Genomic DNA, 25291 nt, shown 5'->3' on the forward strand with positions numbered 1-25291 from the left:
GGTTCAAGAAAAGAGGGACAAGCAGCATGGCACAGAGGGGTTAAAAAACGAGGGACAAGCAGCATGGCATAGGGGATTAAATAAAGGGGCAAAGGCAGCATGGAGGGCGCAGTGTGATCATAAGGGGGCATAGCGTGGTGATGATAAAGGGGCACAGTAATGTGTGTGTGATGGCACAGGGAGCATTTGGCAATGTAGTGTGTGTGAGGTAGATGGTGGCTAATAAATGGCTGCTATTTTGTTTGCGGGGTAATGGGAATACTATTTTAATGTTGGGGCTGGAGGAAGGCCTAATTATTAATCATGGATGTTATTGATTTAACGGTGGGGCTGGCTGTAATTTTCTAAATGTAGCCATTTTTTTTCCAAATAGGTCCTCCAACACTCCGGGATCCAGACAAGCCGCAACTAAAGAAACCAGCAGCCACATGTGGTAAAAGTGAGAAGAACAGGTAGGACAGAGCAGCATAGTGTGTGAAATATTGTGATTCTAGTAGGAACAATGCCAATGTTTGGTGAGTGTTTGGTGAGCCCAGTGGGCGCAGGCCAAGACTGAACTCTTTCTGTACACACTGCATTCTTCCTATACTACACAAGGGTGCTAGATGTCCTGAAAGTCAGGAGTGCTTGTACAAATGTCACGCTCCGCGGAATTCAGGACCTAGTGATTTTATTGTGCTAGCCACGCCCCATTGGCGAAGTGCCACGCCCCCAATTGTGAGATCATACCGCTGAAAAATTTTGCTTGCTCCACTATAAGGGGGGCCCCATAAATTTGTTGTACCGGGGCCCTGAATTCCTCTTGGCAGCCCTGCTTGCATGCGCCACATCTTGCAACCTGTCCTGTATAATTTAGTACGATTTTCATCCCTGTAGCTTATTCATTTTATGCTTTTACCTTAAAATTGGAACATGAACTTTAAAATCTACTTTCATCAACTATGCCCACAATGTACAACCGCCACAAGCTTTTCAGACTCAATTCCACATGGTCAAGTGGAAGTAAATTACATTTGCGTCCTTAACCTTTCAGAGAAGCGCAGCAGTTACTAGCGGGTGACCTGAAACGAGCTCATCTAGTTACCGTAGTTACCGTCAATTATTTGTCCTCAAAGTTTCCACAAGATGGAAAAGAGCTTGTCACTCACAATTGCAGCATTATCGCTAATCAAGACTGATTATCTGTTTGACATTGAGGTCATTATTTGCTGACAAAGAAGTTGTTAGCTCAGCTGGGCTGCTAGAAGTCGTGCGTGGCATCTAGATTTGCAGCAGAGAGCTTACTGATTTCTTTCTGTTCCTTAAAATATTGTTTTCTGATTGTTATCACAAGCAAAATATAAGAGGCAAGGTTTATCGCATTATATTTAGAGGCTAATTAGGATAAATAGATGTTAGTATGTTAAATGCTGTTAAAAGATGTTAAATGCTGATTTACTATAAAACAGTTGTTCAATGCAAACTGGACATGTGCTTGAGAGGAAAATGGAAAATGTAAATAAAAAACATGAAGGAGAAATTGCGCTAATGTCAATCGTCTGCAAATTTACTGACAGTCAGTTACGTTTTCATCCATCGGTATGAACAATTAGAAGTCCTTACATTGGAATAGCATACATAAATGGTAAAAATAATTTTGAGGTAGTATAGAGTCTTTAATCCCTTACTCAGGTGTGTTGTTTTTTTTAGCATAAATCACTGTGGCAGGCTATAAGAAGAATGTCGGTATTTACCATTTTCCCTTGTTTTCTTTCTTCAGGCTGCTATTAATGATTTATGATTCTGGACTACCATGGCAACCACAGTCACATGGCACATGATGCAGTGAGCAACAATGTTTTGGAATGCCCCTCTGAGCTCTGTCTGCATTGTGACATCCTCCTTCTACCCTTTCTGCCGTCACATGACTTGCTGAGAGCTATGTGCCTGTGTCTGTGTCTGGCAGACATTTTTTTTGCCAACCAAAAAGCTTTTGAAAAGGAGATAATGGTTTCTAGGATAGCTAAAAAAAATTACTATCAGATGGGTGTGTAAAAGGTACCCACTTTGTTTTATTTTTCAAATTAAATACTTTTTGGAGCACATGTTTGAATACATTAGTGAGCTGTAGGTGTATTGGACAAGATCAAGGAAACTTTCGAGGGTTCCCTGACTTACATTTGCCGGCTCCTCTCTCCAGCAGTTTGAAGCATGATCTATGTTAGACGTTAGGATCTTGGCCCGGCTGTTTTTTCTCTTGGGACGTTTAAGATCTGTGCCACTTTTCTGCTTAAAACAAGTATTATGTTTGCATATAAGAATCCCTAATACTATGACTTACTAGTTTTACCACTTTTATAAAGTATGTTGATGTTGTTAATATATTTAATTGAGATATGCAGTTTATTGAGGTAAATGCTACTGTCTTTATTACAAGACTGTGTATTATTTGGGGTAAATAGTGTCTGATTTTAAATCTATTTAAATCTAAAAATGATTTGGTCTGTTTTACACCAATATATATAGTCCCCAGGGTATTAAATGCATGGCAATATAAATACCCTATGGGTCAAATGTTAATTGGGTGTGATTTAAGAATCTGCATTTGTTACATGTCAGGCTCCTTACCCGAGAGTTGAGTGCCTTTGATTTTATCTGCATGTCAATGTTACCTGAAGCAAGTTTAAATACTTCAATCGAAATAACTCATACATTCATTTTATCAGATACATAAGATTTGCAATAGTTAGGATAACGCTGACAATAACTAATTTTTTTAAAAATCTGCCTGGGATAGAACGCAGGACCTCTGAGTATTTCGGTGCGGTCCTGTCTATCTTGTGGTCTGTTAGCAAGGCCAGGTACAGGCTATTCCCAGTAGCCGCCAGGCTTGCAGAAGCCTGGAGGCTGGTTTTGCAGCTTAATCCATGTTTCTGGCTTGTTGTTGATTCACAATTGGATTAAGTTTCTCATTTGTTTCTTTCCCTCATCCATAATCTATTGCAGTTCAGTCTGTCTAGTGTACCAGTGCATTGTATTCCTTTTTTTATTTTGTGTTATCTGTCCTGTCTGAGCATCCTGTTATCCTATCCTGCTGGATACACTTCCTCTTTGGTGCTGGTCCTGCTACTCTAGCTTACACTATCTGTTTGGTGCTGGTCCTGCTACAATAACTTACACTTCCTCTTTGGAGCTGGTCCTGCTACAATAACTTACACTTCCTCTTTGGAGCTGGTCCTGCTACTCTAGCTTACACTATCTGTTTGGTGCTGGTCCTGCTACAATAACTTACACTTCCTCTTTGGAGCTGGTCCTGCTACAATAACTTACACTTCCTCTTTGGAGCTGGTCCTGCTACTCTAGCTTACACTACCTGTTTGGTGCTGGTCCTGCTACAATAACTTACACTTCCTCTTTGGAGCTGGTCCTGCTACTCTAGCTTACACTTCCTCTTTGGTGCTGGTCCTACTATTCTAGCTTACACTTCCTCTTTGGTCCTGGTCCTGCTACTCTAGCTTACACTTCCTCATTGGTGCTGGCCCTGCTACTTTAGCTTACACTTCCTCTTTGGTGCTGGTCCTGTTACTCTAGCTTGCCTCGGTGTAGGTTAGATTTCCCCATGCTTAGTCCTGGAGCATCTGAGTAGCTGAAGGCACATCTTAAGGAGAAAGGCAACTTATTCACTAGTAGTTTGGATTTTAGGGCATACCTCCTTCCTTGTAGATATGTTCTTTCCTGTATCTGCCTTGCCTATAGAGCTTTTGCCTGTGTCTTATTGTTTGGATCTGGTATAGATATAAACATAGACTACTGAAAATCCCAATGCGATGACCCACAGATAAACGTCAGGGTGCACTTTGTTTCTATCTAGATCACAATTTTGCTTAACTTCTCAGTTAACCTCAGCTCGGTTTACCTATTCTACATATAAAACTCCACATCTTATGGCAAGACTATTTGCATCTCAAGTATTTCTCCCGGGCTGCCGCCCCAGATGTGATTTGCATAAAAAGAGATCATCATCATCATCACCATTTATTTATATAGCGCCACTAATTCTGCAGCGCCGTCCAGAGAACTCACTCCCATCAGTCCCTGCCCCATTGGAGCTTACAGTCTAAATTCCCTAACATACACACATACAGACAGACTAGGGTCAATTTGTTAGCAGCCAATTAACCTACCAGTATGTTTTTGGAGTGTGGGAGGAAACCCACGCAAACACGGGGAGAACATACAACCTCCACACAAGAAAGGCCATGGTCGGGAATCAAACTCATGACTCCAGTGCTGTGAGGCAGAAGTTTTAACCACTGAGCCACGTGCTGCCCTTAAGGCGGTACTTGGTGAACACCAGGGGATGCATTAGACTCCGCACCACTGGCCAGCCAGCGCAAATCTAGTATAGCACAAGGATCACATCACTCCATTACAGTAAGTTAGTCAAGCATCCAGTCATTCTGTCACTTAGTCAGTCAGTCAAGCAGCTAGTCAGTATGTCAGTCAATCAAGCAGACAGTCATTTTGTCAGTTAGTCTGTTAGTTAGTCAGTCAGTCAGTCAAGCAGTCAGTTAGTCTGTCAGTCAAGCAGCCAGTCATTCTGTCAGTTAGTCAGTCAAGTCGGCCAGTCACTTTATCTGTCAGTTTGATTCGCCAACACCATGGGAGAGACTTTTGCCACAAACAGTCCAGAGTAAAGCTGGTAACTATGACAAAGCTTAAATCACAGAACTATTATACTTAGTTGCATCCTCCACTTAATAATAATAAGTACTGTGTCTCCTAACACCTGGAGATGCGAAATGTGGGCGGCCAGGTGATAGCTGAGTACAGTACGGGAGTGTACACATAATTGTGACATAATTAGACATGGGCACAGCCACAGATAAGGAGGTGTATTTCTAGTGGGTACAGGAGGGTTGGTGCAACAAAATGCAGTTATGATGATAATGATGTCTTGTGTAAAGGACACGACCGACAACAACCACCCCTCCTACCTTTGCCGTGCCCTGCAGAGCCTGAACGAGAGCACCTGAAGGGATGGGCACATATGCCACCAAGTACCCTCTCACCAGCCCTGAGCTGCTCAGACGATTAGGGCCACCAGATTGGAGGGGGGGTGGGCAGAAAAGATTTATTTTATAGATTGCTCCCTTTTTGTTTAATCCAATAGGATATACATTTGATAATAGACACATCTTAATACAAAGACTCACAATGAACCTAGAGTTCATGGTAGATGTTAGTGCCCCGATCTCTGTACAATTTGGGTCACCTGTTGTTTTGATGGCGTTACCAGTGTGTGTACGTTACACAGCTCCAGCGATGACAGCAGATTTACAGCCTCCAAACATCAGGATCTCCAGCAGCCGCCTTGGATTGTGAGAATATGGGTGATAAGGGGCGTGTGTCTGCCATCTAATGTGGCTTTTTCTTGATGGATAACTATTCAGGTGCTCAGTTTATCTGCCTTATAGTTGCTCTCCCCACGTTTTTAAAAAAAATGTTTCTTGGTCCTAGAACATCTAAAAGTTGTCAGAATAGAAAATGGTCCTTCATTTAATAGCCCGGAGTTTCATGTTCTCTCCATACCTGCCATTTTATCGTCAGAGTTACATTACGCTGGCAGCCAGTCACCGGCAGCTCGGATAGATTTATGTGAGCATTGGGTGAAATTGGATATCGTGAAAAAAAAAAAAGCAATTGCAGTTTGCGTTGTGCAGTTTTCTCAGAACCTATCATAATATGTCTCACTCCAACACTAACGTCAGTCCGGCTCAGTGTGGGTTTAATAGGTCTGTTAGAATGTGCTTAACTGCAAGTCTGGACTGCTTTTTTTTTAACAAAAACTCAAATTTCATAGAAACAGCTCAACAATATAATGTAATTTATAGATTTCAAAAGATGAGATACAAGTCATTGGTCAACAGAGTACTCCAAAATCCATTTAGAGGGATAGTGATAAGAAATGTCCTTAGTGGAAGCAGTTAATGTTAATGTTACTATATCATCAAAGGTAACAGTTTGTCATTAGAAAATGTTATATGATACAAAATCGGAGAGTGAATTCGGTGTAAGGTGTCTCCGGAAATTCCCCGGGAATACATCGAGCCGATGTTATGGCAGGAATCTCCGTTCATTTTGTCTCATATCCCATAGAGGTGGGCAGATAAAAGAGCGGAGGTCCCTACCATATTTGGCGGCAAAGCGCGCAGCGTGCTGATGTCCACGCGCCACATCGACGGGAATTAAATCTCCCCCCAAGCTTAAATTGTTCACGTTACTTTTAATTTTTTAATGCAATGATAATAAAGTAATTAACGTGGCAATTTATTAAAATTTATTAGCTGGGACAGAGGTTCTGATAGGAGCCTGTTCCAGCAAAAAAATCTATAGTACATTGATCACAATTGTGATCACTTTATCTACAGGTTTCTTGGGCATGGATGAATTTGCAATGGGGAGATGCCAAAGCCTGCCAGGGAGGGATCCGCTGATCCCTCTCCTGCACGGCTCTCCCCATAGGCTATTATGGCTGTCACCATCTTCAGATGGCATTACCTACCAGGATCAAGATCCTACTTTCGAAGCTTGATAATTAGGGCAAAATAGGTGTCCCCATAGACACCTATGGGGACTGGACTTGAAATTTTAGAAGCTAGGACTGCAGCAGATATCGGAGATTATAAATGAATAAATAAACCTTGTTGCTATTTTTATGCTTTAATCTTCCAAAACTTGCAGTTTACGGGGGATTATAGGTTGATAAACAGGCCCTAGAGTGTCCACACATAGTAACTAGTTTCCAATGTAAATCTGTGAATATATTTTTGAGACAGAGTAAAGTAACAGTTTTTTAAGTTCACCGAAATCAAACAATAGGCCCAATACCCAGAATCATGTACCCATATTATTTACAATTAGGAGACACAAATAATAGCGGATACATTTGTTTTTAAGGATTTTCATGCCAAACATTTTTAAATTAAATTGAATAAAAAAATAAAAATAAAAAATAAACCTTACTTTTATGCTTGGAGGATCCTAGGGGGTATATTTGCTAAACTGCGGGTTTGAAAAAGTGGAAATGTTGCCTATAGCAACCAATCATTCTAGTTTTCATTTATTTAGTACATTCTACAAAATGACAGCTAGAATCTGACTGGTTGCTATGGGCAACATCTCCACTTTTTCAAACCCCCAGTTTAGTAAATCTAGCCCCATGGCAATTATTAGTCAATCTCCTTGAGCACTTCCACATGTAATCATTCTTATTTATACCTAATTCAAAACAGGTGGTCCTCCGAGTCTTCTGCTGTGGCCCTCAGCTCTTTCCTGCACTATTGTCAGCGGTGTTTGTTATAACTTGTAACACTTGTGTAAAATGCCTGCTGATGTGTTATTACAGATGGGTGTCTCTTTCTTTGATTAAATGTATTGTTGTAATTTATTAATGAGATTAAGTGCAACCGTTCTGAAGGCTAGATGGCCTCTTTTGTGGCCCCTGAAGTGTATCAGTTTGATATCACTGGTGTAGCCTATAGGTGAATCTTAAAGTGTTTGCAAAAGAATAATTTTCATTGAATTAGTCATTAAAGGGCACGTAAAGCACAAAAGATCTAGTTGGAACAGAGAAATGTTCTGCAGATCTGTGAAAACAAAAGGTCAAATAAAAAGAGCTACGAATAATAAATGCAAAAAGTAAAAAAGGGCTGAAAAACACACCAGATGCTGCAAGTTTATAGAAGAGGTAAAGTTTCAAAATTTTTTACTGTAACATAAAAAAGAGATACAAATACACCTTGCTTCATAAAGTAAAAGCCAATTGTCCCTGAGCTTCTAAGCCACAGAAACACTGAGATACTTAAAGTATTTTCTCAACCTCCTACAAATAATACAATATATATAAAGAGAAACAAAATGTTATTATAGAGCAGTAAAACTCACATTGTGTATAAAACAGACAAAACATGAACTGGTATAAAGTAGTAACAAGAATCAAATTCATTGCCGATAAAATCATAACAAACGATACACAAAGAATACAGAAAAGATACAATTGTCAATGCTTGTCCTGACCGACGTGATCTCATCTGTATATATGTAGCACAATAAAATGAATGAGGTACTCCTTAATTTTCTTTCCAATGCATGAATATTTGTAAATATGGCAAAACATCTTCATTGATTGTAAATTCTACACTGGTATCTACGCATTAAGTATCATTGAAATGTAGTTTAAACCTTGTACAGAAACCATCTCATCAATGGAGGTTAAAATGTGACAAAAAGTGATGATGATGGTGATGACATTGATGATGACGTTGATGGTGATGATGATGATGATGACGTTGATGATGGTGATAATGGTGATGATGGTGATGATGATGATGACGTTGATGGTGATGATGACGTTGATGGTGATGATGGTGATAATGGTGATGATGATGATGACGTTGATGGTGATGTTGATGGTGATGATAGTGATGATGATGATGGTGGTGATGATGATGGTGATGATGATGATGGTGATGATGGTGGTGATGATGATGGTGATGATGTTAATGATGATGGTGGTGATGTTGATGATAATGGTGATGTTAATTATGATGATAATGGTGGTGATGATGATAATGATAGTGATGTTAATGATGGTGGTGATGATGATAACGAGGATGATGGTGATGTTAATGCTGATGATGGTGATGATGATTATGATGCGATGATGATGATGGTGGTGATGTTAATGATGGTGGTAATGATGATGATGGTGATGATAACGAGGATGATGGTGATGTTAATGCTGATGAAGGTGATGATGAATATGATGCGATGATGATGGTGATGATGGTGATGATGATGATGATAATGATGAAATAATGAAATAAGTGCAAAAATTGTATCAATTGTAATGTGGAAAAATGTAAAGGAAATAATTATATAGAGAAAATCAAGCTGTGTAGTAGTTATTCCTATCTTGTTTCGCCTCCACTATGTGCCTTCCTCTACAAGGCTCTCTTATAAGATTGGACAACCAAGTACCACCACAGTCTGCGCACCTCTGCTCCTCACTACACACCGGTTGTTTTCTGAACAGATAATCATAGTCAGTGAGCAGAGCTTTAAGCTACACAAAAGACGTTCACTTAGACAGCTGAGAAGGACACCCTTATTAGTATGTATCTTTATAGCTGTCAATGAGATAAATGCCGCATTAGACCATTGGCCATAAATCCAGGTTAGATCTTGTTAGTCGGTCAAGGTTTCAACACTCATGTGGAGTTAAGACACAAATATTAAGATTATTAATTGTCTGCCATTGGCGTATTACAAGGACCATTTGCAGTCTTTCCCAGTGTTGTTTCTAGACAGTGAAATGAGTAGCAGTAATCTGGGAGTGCTTTAATAACCGTCCCCGATTCTGACATTTAAATTACAGATGGCATTTTTAAATCAAACACGCGCTCTTAGCAGGTTTAATTGAGCCATCCGTTCTGCTTAGATTTTTTTTTTTTATGTTATTTTATACACTGATTAATTAAAAATTCATTGCACGAATGAAGTAATTGCAATCTTTCTGCTCTTGGATCTCTGCAGCAAACAGCGGAGGGAAAAAGGAGAAGAGGACTCGGAATTTATCCCAAATGCTTCAAATACAGCGGCTCCTATACAAAGCTGCAAAACTCTGGGCCTGCAGCACAAACAATGTTTGTAGAGTCATAGGGAGTAGATTTACTAAATCTTCTAAAAAAGGAAAAGTTGAGGCGTTGCCCATAGCAACCATTCAGATTCTAGATATCATGTACTAGAATGTACTAGATAAATGACAGCTAGAATCTGATTGGTTGCTATTGGCAACACCTCCACTTTGCCTTTCCTTTTTAGAAGGCTTAATCAATCTACCCCTAAAGTCTAGTATTGCCCCTCCGATGGGAGTACCTGGGTGCCGATGTTCAGTGAGCCTACATCAGTGAGTGATGGGTGATGAAGGCATTGCTTACTGAAAGCGAACAAGGTGCCCTTGTGTGCCTGATATTGTGTCACATGAAAATACAAGACCTTGTTTTGCAGGTGTATATATTTCAATGAGGGCCCTCATTTGTGTCTTACGTCATAAAGGTAGAATACTGTTTCTATTATTATTATTATTATGTGTTATATTTCTATTTATAAATTTCTACATGACTTTTAAGTACTTTTTATTTTTTTTTGCATACATACATTTTCTGTATAAAGTGCTCCAAAGATGTGCACATCCCTCAGAAAGTAATGACCAATTACAGGAATCTCTAGGAACGTGATAGAAAGAAGTATTCCTATCAGGAGGGATAAGAGTTAACACCTTGGCAGATAGTGCAAGCCTTATGTGCTAAGCAGGACAGAATCACACAGAGAGAGATGTCTGCATAAAAAAATGGAAAAATGTAATATGCACTTCAACTCCACATTTGTTGTGGTTTATTAATAGATTGTACACTGTTGAACACTTGGCTGCTGTCAGCAGCCGTTTCTCCAACCAATTAGTCATCCATGCTCCATTATTATAGCTTTTAACTAGTGTAACTAGTTTTGATCCTGTTGTTTAATCTCTGCGTCAGCTTTCTATGTGTTACGCTGCTTTATGTCTATGAAGAAGACAGTTTTGCAGTTGGCTTTTCTATTAGCACGAGTTAGAAAGGACATAATAACTGAAATATTGCATGTGTATTATCTGGGACAATAGTACACCCCACAGTATGCACTGACAGCTGCACAATCTGTATGGTGCCAATGATCCTACAATTTCAACAGTCTGATAAAATAGAAACATTAAATGTTCAAGCACTCTTGGACTAACTACACTAATCTTTACCATGGTATTTTTCATAATCTTCCTTTTTCTTCGATTTTTCTAATAATTCCATCTTCCCCCCATGCACATTGTTTATGCGTCAACTTACAAGTATTGGAATGTAAAAACCTAACTATCATCAAGCTTTTTGCTGGTCGTCGTGGGCAACTAACTGGAAGTGGGACCAATCAGTGCAGCCTCCTCCGCGCTATCTCATCACTAACATCAGGCGATTCACGCTCTCAGTTCCGAACCGCATTCTTCCCCGCGTCATTCGTCTGATTCCTGATCAAAACCGTAACTTCAAATTTTAGCACCTGGGGGAAGAAGGAACGCTGCCGCCACCCCTAGCCCTCAACTTCAGCCAAATGAACCTAAACTAATCATAAACTGCGCCCAGCTTCAGTGTTGTGCCCTTGTCGGTGTCCCCTATCGCACAGCCATGGACACGGCCCTGTGCCTGATACAATAGAGATTACACACTAGAGACACGCTCAAGAAAAGGTTAATTATAAAAGGGTAAAACATGACGCCTTCCGCTATGATTATTATTTTTATTATGGTAGATTTGTAAGGCGTCACAGTGCTCCGCAGTGCCGAACAGTAGGGAAAACAGTACATACATAAAACAGGGACATACTAAGTAAACTAAATAAATGCAGACATGAAAACAAAGGGAATGAAGGACCCTGCTCATTAGAGAGCTTACATTCTAAGTGGAAGAGGACACAGCTGAAACAAGAGGAGCGAGTGTGGCTTAAAGTGGAGATTGGGACAGTTGTGAGGGTGTATTAGTGTGAATAGTGTTGTCTAGGATAAGGTCACCTCTAAAAAAGAGATGTGTTTTCAAAGAGCTTCTAAAGATTTGAAGGCTGTGGGAGTCTGAGCGTGGTAGGGAATTCCATAAGTGGGGAGCAGCACGGGAGAAGTCTTGTAGATGGAAGTGAGAGGTGGTCACCAGAGACGAGACAAGGCGCAGGTCAGAGGTAGATCTAAGAGGGCGGGAGGAAGAGTATTTTTATATGAGATTTGAGATGTATGCAGGGGTAGTGTTGTTGAGGGTTTTGTAGATAAGGGTGAGTAATTTGAATTTGATTCTGGAGGACACATGGAGCCAGTGTAGAGATTTGCAAAGTGGTGCAGAGGAAGATCAGTCTTGCAGCAGCATTTATGATGGATATGGGTGTCAGGAATGTCAGATAGCAGGAGATTGCAATAGTCAAGGCGGGAGATGATGAGAGAATGGATAAGAGTTTTGGTAGCATGTTGAGTAAGAAAAGGGCGTCAACCAGACGTTGACCTCTTCTTTTAATGGGCTTGCCTCTGGTACCTTCCAGGTATTTCTAGGGACATTCCATCAGTTATACAACATTCAAACACACAATAATACCTTAAAATTCTTTACTTATATAGCTCCCTTTACATTGTTGCAGAGGGTGGAGTTTTGTTGGTGGGATAGAGAAAGAGGGAAGAATCCTGTGTAATGAGTAAAAGGTAATTCTAACGTATAAAAAAATACTTTTGTGCCAGAACCGATGTCAGAACAAGCTTAACATTACACTGTTAATTGTCAGATGTATCTAGTTTCCATTTCGGTCATGTTTCAAAAAATGAATTGTTGTCTCCTTAGTGCTGAAATAAGCCAGGAATTGCCTGGAGACAGTTGACTGCCAAATCTTGGAGATCTTGGCAGGTAGGCACCTGGGATAGTGCTGTTATTCTGACATTTTAAGAGACATCTGTTATATTAATTATCCAAACTCTAATTGTGACAAACCATTTCCCCGAATGAAAAGGTTTTGGTTTTTCAAATAGTGGATTTAACCGCAGGGGACAAAGAGGTATTAGCAGATTTATTATGCTGCTCTGATTTGGAGGCAAGAAAAAAAGAAAAAGTTGCCCGTTGGCGTCACAAAATACAGGCAGTAGCCAAAAACGAAGAGAGAGAGAGAGACAGAATGGGAGATGTATAACTGGAACAGAAATTGGTATCCAGAGCCAACGGGGGCGATTACAGACAGTTTAACAGATAAAGAAAAGATGGAAGAAAATGACAGGTCTCTTCTAACAATTTTACTGCAGGTGAAAACCGCGTGGCTTTGCCCTCACACTGCTATCTTTTGTGCTTCAGAAAAGGCTTATGTGATAGCAGTGTGCCAGCAGCTCAAAGTACTGTAACCCATAGCAGCCAGCAGCTTAAAGTACCGTAACCCATAGCAGCCAAGCAGATACAAATTTTAGTGCATTGTTGACTTCACCGGACTTTACACAAGCAATGTGACATCAGACTAGGGTGTGGACACAAGGGATTTAGTGCTAATCTAGCAATTTCAGGCCTTGATGCACCATTGGTCCCAGAATGCCCAGACATACCCTCAACATCTCTGAAGCTCTGTGTACAATGTTACCCACTTCAGAGGATGCCCACTAAAGTTGTAGTAATTAGCTTAAAATATTAATTATGGCGAATCATTTTCAGTGACCTCGCACACAGGCTTTTCCTCAATTTTATCTTATGTGTAAAATTAAGTTTAACCCCCCCCCCCCTCCCCCAGCCAAACAAGGAGGTGAAGGAGCGTCTGCGTGTATGTACATACTTATGGTCACAACTGAGGAAGTATTGTGGAAATGCGATATATAAACAACAGCTTATTAGGCTCGTAATGTGGTTCCTCCAGCCGGATGCTTGGAATGTTAGTGATGAGTGGTATATGTAGTTAGTGGTAAAAGCAGTAACAAAGTACTTATCTATATTCATTTCAACTGGATTTTGTTAATATGGAGCGCTACGCTCTGTCTCCCATCTTGGTAGTTATGTACTCTGTGATATAGTGGCAGCCTCCAGCTGTCCACAGACACAAATTTCGGCTCTCAGCAGGTTCTTCCTGTGACAGTTGAACTGTAAAAATGTTATAACTGGAGCTGCATCCTTTTTGTGTAAACTTATATATAGATCTATAAAGTGATCAGAGGCACAAAAATATATGTGAACAACCTGCTCACTGACATTGCCCACAATATAAGCTTACTACCATCTGCATATATTAATGTACAATAACAGTGTTAAGTACATTAACTGCATAAGCTTACTGCCTGTCTATTGCAGTCAGTATCAACTGTGAGCAACTATATATATATATATATCTGTTACAACAAGTTCTGAAATAAAACCAACAAATTGGTTAAGTCTAAAAGCTTCTTGTGGTTTAACATCTACCACCACCGCCGCTAACACCTATTAAATATAACAGCCCTGATAATAGATTTCTGCTAATATGTCACAATATGGCCAATGGTTCACAAATAATGAAAGGCCTAACCTATGTTATGTCTGAGGCAGGAACTGAAATATATGTTTATACACTGTACTGATGGAGCAGCCTTTATTGAAGCAACACGATCAGCTAGCCCATTAGTTAGCACCAATTAGATATACATTTTTTTCACGCTTTTTTATTACAATGAATGGGTTCTATGGCAGCTTTACTGCAGAAGGGAAACTTAAGCCCCCTCCATCTGCATATAATTGCAAATATAATAATTGCATATGAGCAAGTGACAGCCAGGCCTTGATGTCTTTCCTGTTACTGGCAACAATCGTTGGAGAGTTCCTCCTTAACGATGAACAGACCTTACAATACTCTCAGTAAATGTGGCTGATGCCAGCTGAGCAAGTTAATTCTTCCGTACCAGAGGAGCTGCTATGAGAATTGAGGGTTCAGAATGTTCGAATGGTTTCAGATGATAAGCCTATTGAAATTAACCTTTCGCACCATCCTTTTGTTGATATACCAATTTACAGGCGCCGGATATAATGTGTCATTTTCAGTGCAGGAAAAGGGGGAATGAAAGGACTGTAGATCTGTTTTCTACATCCAAACCAGACATTTTTTATTTGCATATGTAAATGATCAATAGAAGTTTCAGACTTCGCCACCCGGAGAGTGAGAGAGAGAGGGCTTCGTCATCTTGCAGTCCCATCATTATAGGGAAACCTTCAAGAACCCCAAATCTCTTAGCTCATCTATGCTCTCTGTCAACTAAGTAGGATTTTAAAGAGGTCTGAACAGAGTTTCTGTTCAGCCGCGGTTAAAATCGAATTGGAAGTATTGAAATTGGATTGATCTAACATAGCTGATGGAAACTCTGCACTTGAAAATCGGGTTATATATAAAGAGAATTATGTAAAATCTACAGGCTCTCATTACACATTGGTTGCATACACAGCTTGTTCAGAGTCAGCTGAACACGGTAAGCCTGGTAAGAACCGCAGGAAACATTAAGGGGTAAATGTATCAAGCTGCGAGTTTCCAACGGGTTTAAAAAGTTTAGATGTTGCCTATAGCAACCAATCAAATTCTAGCTGTCATTTATTGAGTGCATTCTAATGTAGCTTGATACATTTACCCCCAGATCTCCTGGGCTACAAAAAATATATTTTTGTCCAAGATAGCAGGTCCAATTCCACCTACCAAACAGATCTGGGGCCTAGGAGCATGCTTGGGTTTAAGGAGGCGCTGCACATGAGCAGTGAAGAAGCGGGGCCATGCGCTGGCGTTTCAGAGATGTCGAACAACAGAGCTCCTGCTTTGAGCTTCATAATATGGAGAACGGCAGTAGGACAGGGTCTCCCTAAGACCATTCACCTATAGGGCAACCTGTCCCCTGCTTTTGTCACTGCTCATAAACCATCTTAGTAAGGTTAGGTGAAATTCATTATGTTATCCAACGGATCAACAGTTACCATTCAATCGAGTACATTATGTTAATGTTGCAGAAAGATTTACTTTATTTATATATATCTACTATATATATGCCTAGTGGCGTGTGTGGAAAAAAAAAAAACCAAGCTGCAGCACCACCTGCTGGGCAGAGTTATACACTGACCTATATATTTCTTGAAGGGAAAGTGACAGTTGGGAGTGGTTGGTGGTTGCCAGGGGTGACAGTGGGGAGTTTTTAACACCTTAAGTAGCTTGATGAAGGATGTGGCGATGAAGATGAAGGATGAGGTGAGGGAGAAAAATGATGAGGTGGTGACATGTGGACAAAACCACGTTAAAAAAGGGCGCTTGCGTCGGGAAGTAACGCTCTTCCCCTGAGGAGGCCTGGGCTAGGCCCAAGTGCATGACAAGAACCTTTTTAACACCTTAAGTAGCTTGATTTGACTAGAATGCATGAGTATCATGCACGGGTTAACTTGTGTATATATATATATATATATATATATATATATATATATATATGCACACACACTATATAGCCAAAAGTATTCGGATGCTTGACCATTACAACAACAGGAACTGTAATGACATTGTATTCAAATACTTATACTTTAATATGGAGTTGGTCCCCTTTTTGTAGTGATAACAGCTTCCACTCTTCTTGGAAGACTTTCCACAAGATGTTGGAGTGTTTCTGTGGGAATTTGTGCCCATTCATTCTGTAGAGAATTTATGAGGTCAGGCACTGATGTTAGACGAGAAGGCCTGGCTCGCAATCTCCGTTCCAGTTCATCCCAGAGGTCTTCGATGGGGTTGAGGTCAGGGCTCTGTGTGGGCAAGTCAGGTTCTTCCACACCAAGCTCATCAAACCATGTCTTTGTTGTCCTTGCTTTGTGCACTGGGGCACAGTCATGTTGGAATAGAAAATGGCCTTCCCAAAACTCTTGCCACAAAGTTGGAAGCATAGCATTGTCCAATGACTTGGTGTGCTGAAGCATTAAGATTGCCCTTCACTGGAGATAAGGGGCCTAGCCCAAACCCTAAAAAACAGGCCCATACCATTGTACCTCTTCCACCAAAGTTCTCAGTAGGCATAATGCAGTCAGACAGGTAACATTCTCACGACATCCGCCAAACCCAGACTCGCCCATGTGACTGCCAAACAGAATAGCGTGATTCATCACTCCACAGAATTCATTTCCACTGCTCCACAGTCCAGTGTCGGTGTGCTTTACACCACTCCATCCAATGCTTGGCATTGGTCTTGGTGATGTGAGGCTTGCATGCAGCTGCTCGGCCATGGAAACCCATTCCATTAAGCTCCCGTCGCACAGTTTTTATGCTTACATTAATGCCAGTGGAAGTTTGGAACTCTTCAGCTATGGAATGAGCAGAACATTGGCGACTTTTACGCACCATGCGCCTTAGCAGTCGTTGACCCCGCTCTGTGATTTTACGTGGACTTCCACTTCGTGGCTGAGTTGCTGTTGTTCCTAAACGTTTCTACTTTCTAATAATATCACTTACAGGTAACCGTGGAATATAAAGCAGGGATGAAATTTCACAAACATTCTTATTGCAGAGGTGGCATCCTATCACAGTACCACGCTTGAAGTCACTGAGCTCTTCAGAACGAACCATTTTGCATCACAAATGTTTGCAAATGGAGACTGCATGGCCAGGTGCTTGATTCTATGCACCTCTGGCAACGGGTCTGATAACACACTTCAATTTGTTAATGAACAGGTATGGCCAAATACTTTTGTCCATATAGTGTATATGTAACATTTCTTAGCAGGAGAAATGTTACTTCTATCTTTCATAAATATTATTCCCTGACATTTTGATTAGTAAATTAGCAGAGGCAGACTCACACTGAGCCATTGATTAGACTAAGCTCGTAGAAGATGTGGGAAGCCTTAAAATAAATGAAATAAATGATTATACTTTGATGCCGACACTCAGATTTATCTTCACATCTTAATTCCAGGCACAAACTAAATTTAAGCAATGTTCTTAAAAAACTGTATATTCCAGTAACGCCGTCTGTGGGCAGTTTAATTGGGACCATAAAGCGTTATTTGCGACGTACATGGAAATCCTATTACAGAGGAGAAGTGGTACCAGACACTGTGACCGATGCCTTCCCTTCCATCGGGAAAAATAAATGAAAAATTAGGCAACCATAAAACACAGAGAACAATATTTCAGTTGTCATTAATTCTCTTATAGGTGCTTTTGATAGATTTGCTTAATATACTTGTTATCTTGTAGCAAATTATGTTGTTGTAGATAGGTAAGGCCGTAAGACTGAAGAGAGACCTGATTCACAGTCTATAAATGTCTACAGATGAATCACTGACGTTACCCGTACAAGTAGCTCCACAGATACAGCCAAATGAATTGTCTCACACACATAAGCCTTGATCGCTTGACCACAGCAGAGATTGGGTACATATAATTCACACCTTACGTGGGCGATATCATTTCCTAAATCCTATTTGATTCAATATTCATCTCAGGCCGTTCTCTACGCTCCCATTGTTGCAACAATTGCCTTGGCGTAATTTATGTTAAACGTTAATCCTTCATCGTGGAGAATGCAGCCACTGCCAAAAATTCAATCCTTGTGATAGAAAGAAGAATGGTTTTGTAATCTGAGCATTAGTTATACTGCGCGCTGATCAATTAGAGTGACAGAATTTTGTGGGGTCGGAATGTTCGAAGAAATAACTGAGGGGAGAGGACACAGAGGCTGACATTTATTTTTTATTGTGGAACCGTATGCATGGAATTAAAACACTTATTTTCAAATCTCTGTGAATTAAACATCTATTCATACAAGTCAAAACGATAGGCACTGCCAGATGACATGATCAGAGCCTGCGGGCACACAGTCTTACTATAGTGTCACTACCCATACTAAGTGTATTCTGTGATCAGGCAGCACAGTGGTTAGCATTGCTTCCTCACAGCGCCAGTGTCATGATGTTGATACCGACCTGGGCCCTATCTGTGTGGAGCTTATATGTTCTCCCCATGTTTGTGTGGGTTTCTAACATGTGTTCTGGTTTCCTCCCGCAAACATACGGTAGGTTAATTGGCTTCTGACAAAATTGACACTATAGTGTATGTATGTGTGTATGTGTGTGTGTGTGTGTGTGTGTGGGTGTATGTGTGTTTGAGTAATCCCCTCCCCAACTACTGCTGGTACTTAAGTCATTTTATGCGACAATCACACATTTGTACACTAGCACGTGACACTCATGCGAAATGCGTGAGAGACACAAGCAATGACTTAAGTGGCTTTATGGAGCTGGGGAGGGGGTTAAGAAAGAAAATAATTTGTTCTATGCATGTTACATTGTTTATTACTTCCAATTTTTTTCCCATCAATTAGGGAGACTCTTTAGATTGAGGGTCTATTGAATCTTCCTACACTAACACTATTAGCTCTAGAGTTATCTGATTTTTTCTTTAGAAGTTTACGCACATGCTGCTGTAAGACCCAGGTTACACTGAATCTATTAGCGCTGGTATCAGAGGAGATCCGAGCTGGACTCCTCCAACACTCAGAAAGGATTCCACACATCTAAAGACATTCAGCCTCCACTTAATGCGTTGGGTGCCTACATTATGAAAACAGCACTCACAACGACTAATATGTGCAACCAATTGGGATGGGGGGGGGCAATCACTTCCTGTCTACTTGGCCCAGGATCACTAAAGGGGTTGTATATATGACAGCTTGTTCTTCATGGGTTTATTTTTGCATATAGACAGATCAGCTATGAAGCACCTGCGGAATCATAGATAATACCCTTTGTATTATGGCCTCAGACACAATGTTGTTCATTGAGTTATAACATACTAGTGTACTAGTGTTTTTTAAGCTTTCCTGTGTTGCACCTGTGCACAGATTATCCTAGCTACTATCAAAACATCACTCTCTCAACTTCTAGCATACTGAATCACTATAACTTAGAGATGCTCAGGCTCGGTTCCCCGAGAACTGAACACACCCAAACTTAGCAGATCCGAGTACCGAGCCAGCTCGGAATTGAGAACGAGGCAAAACGTCATTGTTACGTCATCGGATCTTGCAAACTTTGGATTCTATAAGTACCGCCCTCCACGGTGACCCAGCACCATTTCACAGAGGGACACAGAAGGGGTAGCACAGTTCTTGGCAGTCTCTAGTGCAGTTGGGCAGCGTCATAGGTAGAATAGAAAGAGGAGGGCAGTAGCAGTGTTCTTCACAGTCTACAGTGACATTCAGGAGAGCTCCATTGCTCCATTATTATTGTCATTGCTGAAATAGAAATACTAGGTCTGGCAGGCTTGGTCTTCTGAATCTGCAGTCTTTGTTTGAAACTGTATGAAAATAATATTGAGACCTGTGAGGTGATCAAAATTGACTGCAAATGACTTGAAATTAGTGTTATTGAGGTTAATAATAGTGTAGGGGGGACAAAAAGCAAAAATATGTGATTTTAGCAAAAAAAAATAAAAATAGGGATTTTGGAGGGGGGAAAAAATCAGGATCCAAAACCAAAACACAAAGTTAATCCAGATCCAAAGCCAAAACCCAAACCAGAACATGGGGGTCAGTGAACATCACTACTATAAATAGGAGGTACATTATTCCTGGGTAGGAGATGTTACGAGCCGCGGCGGTGCCCAGCCGCCGCGACTCACTCACCTGCGTCCCGGCCGTCGCTATGGCGACCGGAACGTCACTTCCGGCCCTGACCCGGCCGTTGCCGGGGCAACGAGAAGACGCTTCGGCGCTGCGTCCCGGCAATGAGAGGAAGCCGGGCGCATCGCTCACCATATGTTCTAGCCTGTGGGCTAATTAATGCAGCCTATTAATTATGCTGGGGGCTGTGTCTAATTCAGAGCTAGGCTCTGATTGGTGGCCACTGGTATTTAGGGCAATGAGGTCTGCTGCCTCATTGATGGTTATAGCTTCTGTGTTCCAGTCTGCTGACCTGCTAGTTCCTGTCCTGTATCCTGATATCTCTATTTGACTCCCCGTGTATGACCCTTGGCTTTGATTTGGACCTTGCTCGTGTTTCCTGTGACCCTGATCTTTGGCCTGTTTACCCGTTCTGCTATTTGCCTGTGACCCCTGACCTCAGCTTGTTCATCGATACCGTTGTCTGCTGCCGGCCCTTGACCTCTGCGTGGACCTGACTCCTCTTGCCTGGGTTCTCCCCAGCTGGTACGCACTTCACGACCCTCTGTCAGTCTGCGGCCCAGTCTGTCCCCACCATCAGGGGCTCCAGTGAACACCTGACTGGCAGAGTAGATTCCGGGTTGTGTTGTGCCGGCTGGAAGGGTTCCTAACAGGAGACTTCTGCTTACGCCCAAGAAGGCTGCATATGACTTTCAGCATATCTGTGCTCCAACCCGAAAAGGTTCTGCAGGAGACCCAGCCTTGTATAAGTCTTTACACAAGTGTTTCTATGCATTTGTATATCAGCAGTATGTGCACCAGAATGGACATAACAGACTGGGCTTAAGATAAAACAGGCCATTGATCTCAAGGTCAAAGACTTAAAGAGCAATTAAGCCTGTTCATTTACCAGCCTCTTGGCACTGAATAGAACGTGCTATTAAACTGAATGCAATTCTCTCCGCGCTTCTAGCCAATCAGGGAGCGTTTATTGTTCATCTGCTGCAGGTGTGGAATGTCCATAGGATTCATGTACATATGTCACAGAAGGGTGGGACTACGTTCATATTAGGCTATATAAACCTTGCATTACCAGGGCTCTTGAAGATCTAAGGGTAGTCGATGTGCAGCACAAATCTCTTTGGTTTTGCACCGGGGTGAATAGATTGTCCTCCCCCAGATGCACCTATCCTCCATGTTCAGGAGGCCGCTCTGAAAACTAGAGAGATGTCTACGTTTACAGGGAGGAGAAAAAAGCTCCAGAGTCGCACGGTGCAAAAGTGTAAACTTGATGTCAGAAATCCACCCTCCGACCACTTTACAAACACCACTTTCGTTACGTGAAACTTTTACGTTCTTCTCTTACCATGCTGCTCGGTTTATGGACATTTGTGGCTTAAATTAATTATGAGAGCAATGGGACATCCGAATCTCTATTATTACATGTGTCACTTAAGTGTGTTCAAAACTTGGTTTTACGTTGGGAAAAAGTGCCCCTAGAGAGGTGCATCTCCACCAAAGTGCAAGTTAATGATGCAAAATGTGTAACATCAAAAGTATAGTACAGGATCTGATATCCACCAGCCCAGAGCGGGTGAAAACATCAAGGGGTAAATGTATCAAGCTGAGATTTTTCGATGGGTTTGCAAAGTGGAGATGTTGCCTATATAGCTAGAATCTGATTGGTTGCTATAGGCAACATCTCCACTTTGCAAACCCGCCAGAAACTCGCAGCTTGACCCATTTACCCCCAAGTCCTTTTGAAAAGACTGCGCGCCACTTCCACAAGATCCCCCATCTCTTTCTATCAGCAGGCGCTAACGTCTGCTCCACCACAAATTATGTCCATTTTGGTCAGTAACACGACGCATTTTGCCGCTAATGAGATTGAGCTGCAGAGCTCCACAAAAGCAGATTTTTACCCTGTGTCTCAGCCATTTTCTGCCTTTTCCTGATTTTTAATTATGAGATTCTCTGGAAAGTATATCATTATGAATCCGTAAAGTTTGGACAGCCATTGTTTGGGAAGTGCAGGCTCCGGTGGTGGTATCTCCTAAATTACAGGAGTCACCATTATTGGACAGCCATTGTTTGGGAAGTGCAGGCTCCGGTGGGGGTATCTCCTAAATTACAGGAGTCACCATTATTGGACAGCCATTGTTTGGGAAGTGCAGGCTCCGGTGGGGGTATCTCCTAAATTACAGGAGTCACCATTATTGGACAGCCATTGTTTGGGAAAAGGTGTTCAAGGAAAATACAGATTGTTGCTGGACTTCTGCTTTAAAGGATGAATCTATTGTTTGGACTTCTTTTAAAAGAGTTCATTAAGGAATGTATCTGCCTGTTTTGTGCGTATCATTCGTAATCACTCTGTGCAGGCTCAGTTCCGGAAGATACGCATCAGAACGCAGCTACGTCCAAGTCAGCTTCTAGCGCAAACGGCACTTACTGCAGGCTGCAATTTAGAAGAGTGAACAGGGTGGGGAATGAGCGGATTCAAGTGGGAAATATACATTAAGGACATTCCCGCACAGCCACGTCCATGTCAGACTCAGGCGCACACAGAAGTGCGCTGGTTCTCTGTCGTATCTCTTGCTCCAACTAGGGGGCTCGTTTAAGTTCCGAACACTAGTGCTGATGGCTGTGTATACAACTATAACGTGTGTGTGTGCAATCAGAAGCAACTGTAATGTCTGTCTGACAGGCATTATGTCACTGGGGGTAGGGCCAAAACGCCCTCCCCCCACACCCCTCTTCAGTGATCTCCCGGAGGGAGCCAGGCAAAGGTAGGGAAGTATGTCCCACTCTATTTCAAACTTCATTTAAATCAGTTGACAGAAAAGTTAGTAAGATGATGAGGGCTCGGTACAGACAGCCCTCTGAAAGGACCTGAAACGTTTCTGGGCGTTTAAATCATAGTTGCAGGCAAACCTCCCGGATCCAGCCATTTCCGTTGTTGAAGTGGCTGGGGGTGGGGCTAAACGTGCCATTGTGGCAACACGCGTGGCCACGCCCCCTAGACAGACCCCCTCCCGGACAGCTGCCTTTAAAAGTAGACAAGTTTGGTTTAAATGTGTCTAGCAAATGTTTAAAGGATATGGGTTATATTTTCAACAAAGACCTTTGCAAACTAGCTTTTGTAAATAGTTTTTAAAGCACGTGTGGATTGCAGCTGACTGGCAGTAGGTTAAACTGTTCCTGATGCAGGAAGGGGTTAATTGAGTAGCTCACACACAGCAAGGTTCACGGGGGGGGGGGGGGGGGGGGGGGGGGGGGGTACGACCTGCCCCCTACTGTTCTGCTAGTGCCAAGGGGCTATGGAATGTTGTTGGCCTAATTTATTTGTAACCTATTTCTGCAGAAAATAAATTCTTCCCGTAATCCACCTGCAGATCGCGCTGTTCTATACACAGTATATTTGCTGGTACATTCACAGCTCTGTTCCTGTGTAATCTATGTACTCAGCCACAACTCGCGTCATTGATATTCATCTTGCAAATCACATATTTATACTTTAAATAATTTTGCGCTGTTTATATGCTCCCTCGCGCTTCTGGTGAATTCCCCATGCATTTATAATGCCGCCGATATAATGCATATTATTTTGCTTCGCCTTGAAAAAAAAAAAAAAAATGGGCTATAATCTCATTTTTTCCACTCACCTGAATATAAATTGGAAAAGCTGAGAACGAAATTGCTCACTGGTCCCTGCCATTAATTTACAAGCGTAAGTTACACTTCATCCTGAACATGCGGTTTGGCATTATGAATGCAGCTCAAATGATTAAAAAGTCAGTTGGAGACTAATTTATGTATGTCTCCATTATCCCCCAAAATGTAATATTTAATCTTACCAGGATAAATAAAACACGGAGATTACCTGAAAGTCAAAGTCAACAGCGAGTACATATACAGCGGAACAAGATTAATTGATATCGCATTTGTGCAAGATAATATTTATTGGTATAAAAAGAGGGAAATGAGTGTAAATTCTTGTATGTTATAAATGTCACTTATTTTGCATGAAGTTTTATTTAGTACAGAATGTTCAGAGGAGGCCTTGGGTAATGTAACGTCAGCTCAGTTCTTTCTGTAAACCCCCCGATTACACAGTTGTTGTTATTATTATTATTATTATTATTATACTTTATAGGGTGCCACATGAGGTCCGCAGCAGCCGTACAGAGAACAAACAACAAGACAGTACATGGTATAACAGTACAATACAGTAAACAAATAACACTACAACTCTCAGCACAGCTACTGGGGTGCAAGGGTTATATTGAGAGCAAGCTGAAGCCTGTGCCCATTAGCGTGGGTGCAACTAACAGGTTTAGAGCCACTGAAAGAGGTGCAAAGACAATTGAGGAGTGGAGTCAGTGGGCAGAGAGCACCAGGAGGAGGTGCGCAGTGTAGCTGGTGAGAAAGTTATAGGTAATGAGAACAGGAGGGAAGAGGGCCTGCTCCCTAGAGCTTACAATCTAAAGGGCAAGGGGCAGACACATGGGGGTGAGCCAATGTAAGGGGATCTGAGGGCAAGAAGCAAGAGTGGGAGAGATGGAGGATGACAGAGGGTGAGGTATACTACATGGTGACATGGTTAAGTGGTGCTGGATAAACTCACCGGTACTCTATTGCATCCATGCAGAGCTATCTTTCCGACGGCACGATGGGCAGGTGCCCTGGGGCCCAGCGGGCAAGGGGCCCAAGGCAGGATGAAAATAAAAAAATGCTGTAAAAAAAAACAACTTACCTTTTGTGGTCACCTGACCGTTCAGGTGAGGTGGTCAGGTCAGGTGGCAATCTGGCTACTTCCCTGGTCCCCTCTTCCGTGCCGTAGGGTCAGGGAACAGATGAATCATGGTACCACTGAGGGTACAAATGTACCCGGACCCATTTGTGTTTCTGCAACCATAGCTTGTAATCATACAAGTGATTATTTATTTCATTAGAAAGAAATGGTCCGGTGCCCACTAATTTTACAACTATGATTGTACTGCGCCACAATGCCTGCGTAGCCTCATTGCTAGTTACTAACCCTGCACATGTAGACACCTGCTGTGCCTGGGAGGAGAGTCA

At 41.8% G+C, this 25291-nt stretch overlaps 1 long non-coding RNA gene across 1 annotated transcript in view; it reads left to right on the forward strand.

Annotated features, from left to right (window-relative positions):
• The first annotated feature begins 374 nt into the window (after positions 1 to 374).
• LOC142107082 (uncharacterized) overlaps positions 375 to 25291 on the forward strand; it is a 311806-nt gene continuing 286889 nt past the window's right edge. The window contains exon 1 of the long non-coding RNA XR_012679863.1: positions 375 to 452. This is a non-coding gene — a long non-coding RNA (uncharacterized LOC142107082). The remainder of the gene's footprint in view (positions 453 to 25291) is intronic.

The sequence above is a fragment of the Mixophyes fleayi genome, chromosome 11, assembly GCF_038048845.1.
Source record: "Mixophyes fleayi isolate aMixFle1 chromosome 11, aMixFle1.hap1, whole genome shotgun sequence".
In the NCBI taxonomy this organism is placed as follows: Eukaryota; Metazoa; Chordata; class Amphibia; order Anura; family Limnodynastidae; genus Mixophyes; species Mixophyes fleayi.